Below are 7,556 nucleotides of genomic sequence, written 5' to 3'. Positions count from 1 at the left end.
TTTCCTGCCTGGAGCAGGGTCAGATCCAAAGATCTATCAGGTCCCTTCCAGCTCTAGAAATCTATGAAATCTGTGTTCTTTATGGTGTCTCTGTTTTATCTTGATATTCTTGTCACTTTCCTGTTTTTAAGTTGTTCTGTTTTCTTATTGTAAGCCATCCTGAGCCTTTGTTGGGAAGGGCAGCATATAAATCAAATACATGAATAAAAATAAACAAAGACTAATGCTGCTCACAGAAATATGTTTATTTAATGCATTTCCTCTACTGTAGGCAAGATGAAGAAGTTTAAAATACTAGGCTCAGAATTTTTTATATATAAGTTCAGGAGTCAGGAAAGGAAGACAAATGGATGAAGTTAGATATAATAAATTCTAATAGCAATTCCATCATTATGCATGCTAAGTGGTGTACATCTAGACATTTATAGAAGCATATTCCCTTTTCCCAGTTTCACAACCAAGAAATGCAATTCATAATATATTTTACTTGAAATTCATTATATGTAAGAAAGAGGAATGATGACAATAATTATACCAAAGGAAGAATTTATCCTAGGGTATTAAGGAAGTAACTATAAAAAATAAAATACTAATTCAACTGAAGACCTACATCAGGATGTTTGAATTAAACAACTACTGATTCATAAATTAGGAAATGCACAAATCAAAGGTATGTGCACAACTTTAACTCTGCTCTGCCAGTGGTATCCATTACCATATTGTTTTGACCTCATTGCTCATATATGGTATCTGAAATAGAACATCATACTTTTTTTCTGTAACCTAGATGCATATTGTGGTTTCTTCTACTGATATGTTCTATTCTATTTATGCTAAGGAGTCTTTGGAAGTTATTAATCTGTAAGGAGTTTATGGCACAGCTAGATTGTCTGCAATTAATGAGATCATAGGATCATAGTCAAGTAGGCCTGGAAGGAACCTCATGAGGTACAAAGGAGCAGAGCAATAGGTGGAATCTGTTTCATGGATTTAATTTTTTAACTTTGTTACAGGTTCCTGTTACAACATGGATGAAGTTGCTCAGTCATTTGGGATATGTCCACACTGGGGCAGCAGAGAGATAATTTGCATCTGAAGGGCTAAGATATGAACATCTGCTCCTGCTCCATCTGCCAAAACCCCTGGAAATGACTTGGTGAGGATGTTCTGGGTTCCCCTCCTCACAGTGCCTAAAACTTGTGTTTCCAGCATACTCTGGACTGTTGGCTTTCACAGCATTGTTGCTGCCTTCTTTCTTGGTTTGATGTGTGTAGCACAGTGGAAGTGGGTAAGGGGGTTATTTCCTGGCAGTGAGACTGAGCTCTCTGCTGCTGTGGTGGACACATGTCCTCAGTTAACTTTTTTGCTTTTCTCTCCATTTATAAAATGGGATTAATGCTAGAGCTGGTCAAAATGTTTTTAGTGAATAATACAGGCAACAACAATTACATTTTCTTGGAAAAATGGTTTTGATAGAGTTTTTATTTTGTTGACATTTCCATTTCTATGAAATTGAAATATTTAAAAATATTAAATAATTTTCATTTTAAAATTATGATAAATACCTCCCTCTTGCCTTTGTTACCTTTCCCATTTTGCATTGGAAAAAGACAGGAAAAAATGGGAAGTGTCTGGGGAATACTTTCAGTTTTGTATTTCCCCTTCTATCCATTTTTCCACTCTCAGAAAGGGGGGAATATATATTTTAAATAAAAGGAATGTGGTGCTAGAAAACCTGTTTTCATGAGACACCTGTGCGTGACTTCTTTTATCTTGGAGAAGCTGCTGCATATCAGCTTCCAAACAGCTCTTGACAGAACAGGACCTTGATCCAATGGCAAGGAGACCAAGACAATTAGGGATCTTGTTCCGCTGCAGCTTACATCGACCTTCATAACCATTGAGATTCTAACATCTTTTGCCTGTTTTGTCATTGAGGACTTGTAGACCCATGGCTGGGGGCTAGGCAGGCTTTTTATAGTGGTGACCTCTACTTGCCGTGTCACAGCACAATCACAGGATATATGTGGCTTTTCAGGTAGGAAACCATTGCCATCTGCTGTCCTTGCTACATCCTGGTGGTGCTGCCAGTGCTTGGTCTGTGAGTTTTATACATACACTATTAACAAGCAAAGTGGGTTTTGGCAAGCAAAACCATTCAGAAGACATGGGCAAGCAATTGGCTTTTCTATGAATGGTAATCTTTTTGCACTTTTTGGTACGCCCTTAGGCTCTGATCCTGAAACTTGACCTGGATAGGTCAAGTTTGTGCCCAGGGAATCCTACTGAATTCAGTCAGACTTTTACACAACATTTATTTATTTTTATTGCTGTATTGTCTCCTTTTTCCAGTTGAGATCAGGGCCCCAGTGTGATTGATACTCCTGTTAAAAGACCAATTCTACCTCATATCACTTATAATTTAGACAAGGGCTTGGAGGGGAAAGAGATGAAAGTGAATTGCCAATGGGTGCACAACTGGTGAGTGGGAGAACTGAGAGAAGAACTCTGGGGTACTTCATCCCTTTTCACTAGACCATGCTGCCTATGTCTATGGGTCTGTAGTGTCTGTCACGGCCCCAGATTCTGTTTCACAACCAGTGACTTTTCAGAGTATATCTATATCACATCTCCAGTGCTCCCAGGTCCCTGTGCAGGCTGCTACTAAGCAGACCTCGAAACACTTTTAAAAGCTGGCAGACAGAAACACTGCATCAATGATCTATTTAAATATCTCATTAGATGAAGAAAAATCTTTTACCAGGACTGCGGAGGAGCTCATAAACCAATGCAAGGTGCTGAAAGAGATGCACAAGGGAGCCTGGCTACAGTGGTTCTACATTCACCTGAATTCTCATTTTACTTTGACCAGTGAGCAAGAGTGTTGGGAACAAACTGACAGCAGTGCTGTGAGAACCAGGTAGGGAGATGGCTTTGGAAGAGGAAATAAACATGACAGGTAAGTTCTAGAGTTCTTTAGAACAGAGGAAGAACTTTATGCAGGCTGACTGATACCAATTTATGTTCATGTTTATTTGTGTATGGGCTGCCACTATGGGCAGGACAACATTGGGGGCTTCTATTTCAAGAGAGAAACAGCACAGTTACAACCAGTAAATCTAAATGTGCATAGCATCCATTGTGATGTATCCATTTTGTGTCCCTGTACTGATGCTGAATAGATCCATCACTTACGCATGATATAATAACCTCAGGAACACAGGCAGGCCTGTTGCCATAGCCAGGATTTCATACCACATTCAACACAGTGATATTTGTACTGCCAGTTCTCAAATTTAATCCTAGGCAAGGAAAGTTAATATGAACATGTGTGATTTTTGGAAGAGAAGCATGGTAAACCAGGAACATTCTGCAATATAGTTAATAATTCCCTGTTTTTGAAGTCTTGGAAAGAAAACCTTCTTCAAAGTTGGTGTAAACACTAGACTTAAACCAAAAAATGTCACAGTCACTGAATGAGAGTCTCAGTGAAATCAGCATAGGTAGCTGGAAAAGCAGCAAAAAAGGAGCAGGATAAGAAGGACCATCTGCTTAGGACCAGCCATTTACAAGAGCTTGCAAGAATAATATCCAGGCCATTTCCTATTGTCTTCCTGGGATGGTGAATCTCATGTAAGGTAACAGCTACCTCTTATTCGGGTGGAATCATTTTCTGATCCTCTTCTCCACTAGTATTTCTTCCATGGGTGACTGGTGCCTCCTGAGTCTTGGGGAGCACCAGCAGAACACAACTGGGGGGGGAGTCCCCCCGTGGCCAGCCGGTAACCGGGGGACAGCGGTGGGGGGGGACACGGGGGTCCACCAGTGGCCAGTCAGCAACCGGGGGGGACTTCCATCGGCAGCACTTCTGCCGCCAGCATCCCACCGTCGGGGCCAATTTCGTGGGGGGGCACAGATAGATAGTCTTCATAAGTCTGTTTTCCTGTTGATAACAATTATGGTCCTGTGCTGTAAAGCATAATTCATGTTATGTCTTCTGCAATTGTGAAACAATAGCCATATTGCTGTAATTTGCACATATTTGCTTCCACAAAAGTTTTGATCCCTATAGTTCAACAGTTGATCACAAATTTGCTTCTACCTGGGATGTTAAAAGTGGTTGGATGATTTTGTGATTAAGAACGCTTGCATCACTTGCATTCTGGTGGCATAGTAATAATAAATGCTACAGCATAAATCTCAGGCTTTGGGTGTCCCCTGATCTCTGGAGTGGTCTGGAAGGCACAGTCCTCTCCCACCTATACCAGTGCATAAGCAGTTCAGTGCACTAGGGGCTGATTTTTTTGCTTTTCCCAGAAGCATCATATTTTGACCACTGCTAAAGATTGTTTACAGGACTTACAACACTATTTCTGGGCAAAGAATGCTCTGTTTTTTTGTGTTGGGATTTGCACAAGATCAGCATTACACCATTTTGAGCAATTTCTAATAACAAAAAGGGAGCAGGGGGAGCTCTCTTTTTTCCTACCCTGTAATTGAACTTCTGGAAAAAGGAAGGTAGGGTAGCATGAGGGTTTGTAGATTACAACTACATCATGAGGTTGAAGTCCATTCTTTATTCCCAGGTTCTTATTCAAGGGCCAAAAAAAATTTAAAACTACATTGACAAAAATTCTTTAAACAAATTCATTGCAAATTCAGATTCTCCAAGATTTCAGCAAAATCAGAGATTGAATTTTATAACAATATACGTTAAAGCTAGAGGTCAAACTGTTTCCACTTGTTTAAAAATGTGGTGAAAATACCTGTCGCTTAACTACATACTGAGATTTGAGGAACTATAAATGGGACTTCTTGGATCATTCCAAATTGCATGTGGCTGACTACTAGATGGTTCTGAAGTAGCTGGGAAATATCATATCCTCATGCAAGAAATGTTTCTGCGATGAATAGTACCACACATCCACCACCCATCACACCATCTCATTTGCAAGCTTTCCTTGAATAAGCAGGTGCCTTTGGCTAGCTACGAGGCTGACTGGTCAAATGTTTCTTGAGTAACCTCAAAGAAGACATCCCACAGAACCATTTGTTCATTATGAAGATTCTAGGATGTGTTGCTACTTGCCCCAAAGCTTTGACTTGGTGCAAAGTCCTGGTCTGTGTCACACCCTCCTTCCTGCTCTCCAATTTGCAAGCAATCTTTCAGTAAGAAATTGGGATTTCAACCCACATAAATGAAAAAAGCCATCTTGACCTAAGTGGAATGTCCAGCTAAAAGCTAAGCTGTTTGGAGAAATGAGGACGTGATGCTCCTCATTCTAAAGCTTTTTCTCCCTAAAGCCCTGTCTCATTATCTCCCACCTCCTTCCAGTTTGAATAAGCAACTGTCCGACTGACTATCTGTAAATGAATCAATTGTCATACAAATGACTAGTTGGGGTCACATTTATGAAACTGTAAGCTGTTATGATGAACCCAGCACATGCCACTTCACTCAAAGCTCTATTTCTTTTATGTTACACCCCTCCCACTAGCACAAGGTCTTGTGCACAGTCCTTTGATAAGAAACTGGGGTTTCATGGGAACATAAGAATGAAAGAGACCTGGGTCATTTGGGTCCTGTCCTCTGCTATTACAGCAACTATTTCGTATAATCTCTATCATCAACTCCTCCCTAACAAGTCAACATACATAGATGACAGATCACTTTTTACACTACTGCAAGTAGCAGCTCTGCCTCCACTGTGAAGGGACCCCCCTCTTGTCACCAAGTTTCTTTTCTGTGCAACTCCCTACATAGTAGTACACCCTCCACCCACTTCTCCACATTTGCTTCGGAAGCAAACAGGGAGATGTCTGACTCAGAATGAGCCAAGAATATTTTGTCCCTTGCAGCCATTCAGAGCCAATTTCTTATTCAAGGAGTGTCTGCAGCATGGACAGGAGGGTGCAGGACTCGGCATGAGGTTGTACTTTGAGCGGAAAAAGAGGTTCAGACCAGGGCAGGGCATATATCCTGGCTCCTTCAAGACTAAGAGGTGCAGAATCGGGGTGATCCAAGAATAACTGGATCATTGCTATACCCTCAATTCTTTACTCAGATTTGAGGCAAGAGTTTTGTGGTATGGTTGGGAGAGATTTAGACAAGTTTTGGGTATCATAGGACCCCTAAACTTATTCAGTTTAGAAGCTTATTCAGCTTAGGAGCCCCTTACATATTGCTCGGGCTGGAGTCTTTCTTGAATGCAGTCTGATGTTTGCAGTGCTGGTCCATGGGTGGGGGCTAAGGGTTTAGAACAGTGATTCTCAACCAGTGTGCTGCAGCACCCTGGGGTGCCTTGAGATCCTTTCAAAGGTGCTGTACTATGTAGTCCCTGCTAGGAGCACCAGCGTGATTCACAAGATGAACCCAGAGGCCGCATTCAGACAAGCGCAGACGTGCAGTATGTGGCACCACAGACCTGTCTGCAGCAGCACACCCTGCACATGCAGGCATTCCCCATGTTGCTACCTTGCAGTGCAAGGTGTGGGGAGTTGACCCCAGGAGATGAAGAAACCCATGCCAAAAAAAGCAGGGTGGTGCATATGGTGGCAGTGTGTGCTGCCCAAAACTGGAGCCTAGCCAGCCAGAGCCACGCTCCTTCTGCCCCAGGAGGCCCCAAAGACCCTACGTAAGGATGCTGGGGCCAGCACGGTTGCTAGCCCCAGCCTCCCTTACCCAACCTGGGGTAATCTGCCGAACACCAGAGCGCGTGTGGCATGGGTGTTCCCCAGAGAGAAGTAGCAGCGGCACAAGGAAACAAACATCCGCACTTATCTGGATGCAGCCAGAGATTTCAAATAGGAATCCAGAGTCAAAAGCTTTCTGGCTAGGTGTGGGCTTTCAGACCATGTAATTCAAGTGTGAACTCACAGCCACCAGATGTTGTGGAAGCTGACAGCTTAGCTAGATTGAAAAAGAAATTGGACATATTCTTGGAGTAGCTACTGAGCACGGGAGTAGCTACTGAGCACAGGAGTTAGGGATACAGCCTCTGAATTAGAGCTGTCTAGACCTTAAATGCTGGAGGCTGCAATTGAGAGAGGAACAGTGGGAGAAAACCCTTGGTCAGACCCAGTTCGCTCTCCCTTTCAGGCTCCGTTCTTTGCTGGTGTGTGACATGTCTGTTTGATACATAAGGTTAACATAACCCTCTTAACTTGGGGATAAGAGGAAGGTCCCTTCACAGTGGAGGCAGGGCTGCTACTTGCAGTGGTGTAAAAGGTGATTTGTCACCTACCTATGTTGAGCGGTTAGGGTGGAGCTTGATGATCAAGGTTATATAAAATAGTTGCTGTAATAGCAGAGGACTGGACTCAGATGACCCAGGTCTCTTCCATGCTGATGTTCTGGTTAAAACCCCAGTTTCTTATCAAAGGGCTGTGCACCAGAAAAGGGTGGCAGGGGTGTAACATGCAAGAAATGGAGCTTTGAGTGGAGAAGTGGCTTGTGCTGGATCACCATAGCACACACGAGGAGGGGTTTTTTTTGGTCGGGGGGGAGGTAATGGGTTGATTTGGGGGTTCAGGTAAAGAGAAAACAGGGCTGGGAG

Source organism: Alligator sinensis, unplaced genomic scaffold, assembly GCF_000455745.1.
Source record: "Alligator sinensis unplaced genomic scaffold, ASM45574v1 scaffold2094_1, whole genome shotgun sequence".
Taxonomy (NCBI): Eukaryota; Metazoa; Chordata; order Crocodylia; family Alligatoridae; genus Alligator; species Alligator sinensis.
The sequence above is the reverse complement of the archived record's forward strand: the minus strand, read 5'-3'. Positions refer to the sequence as shown.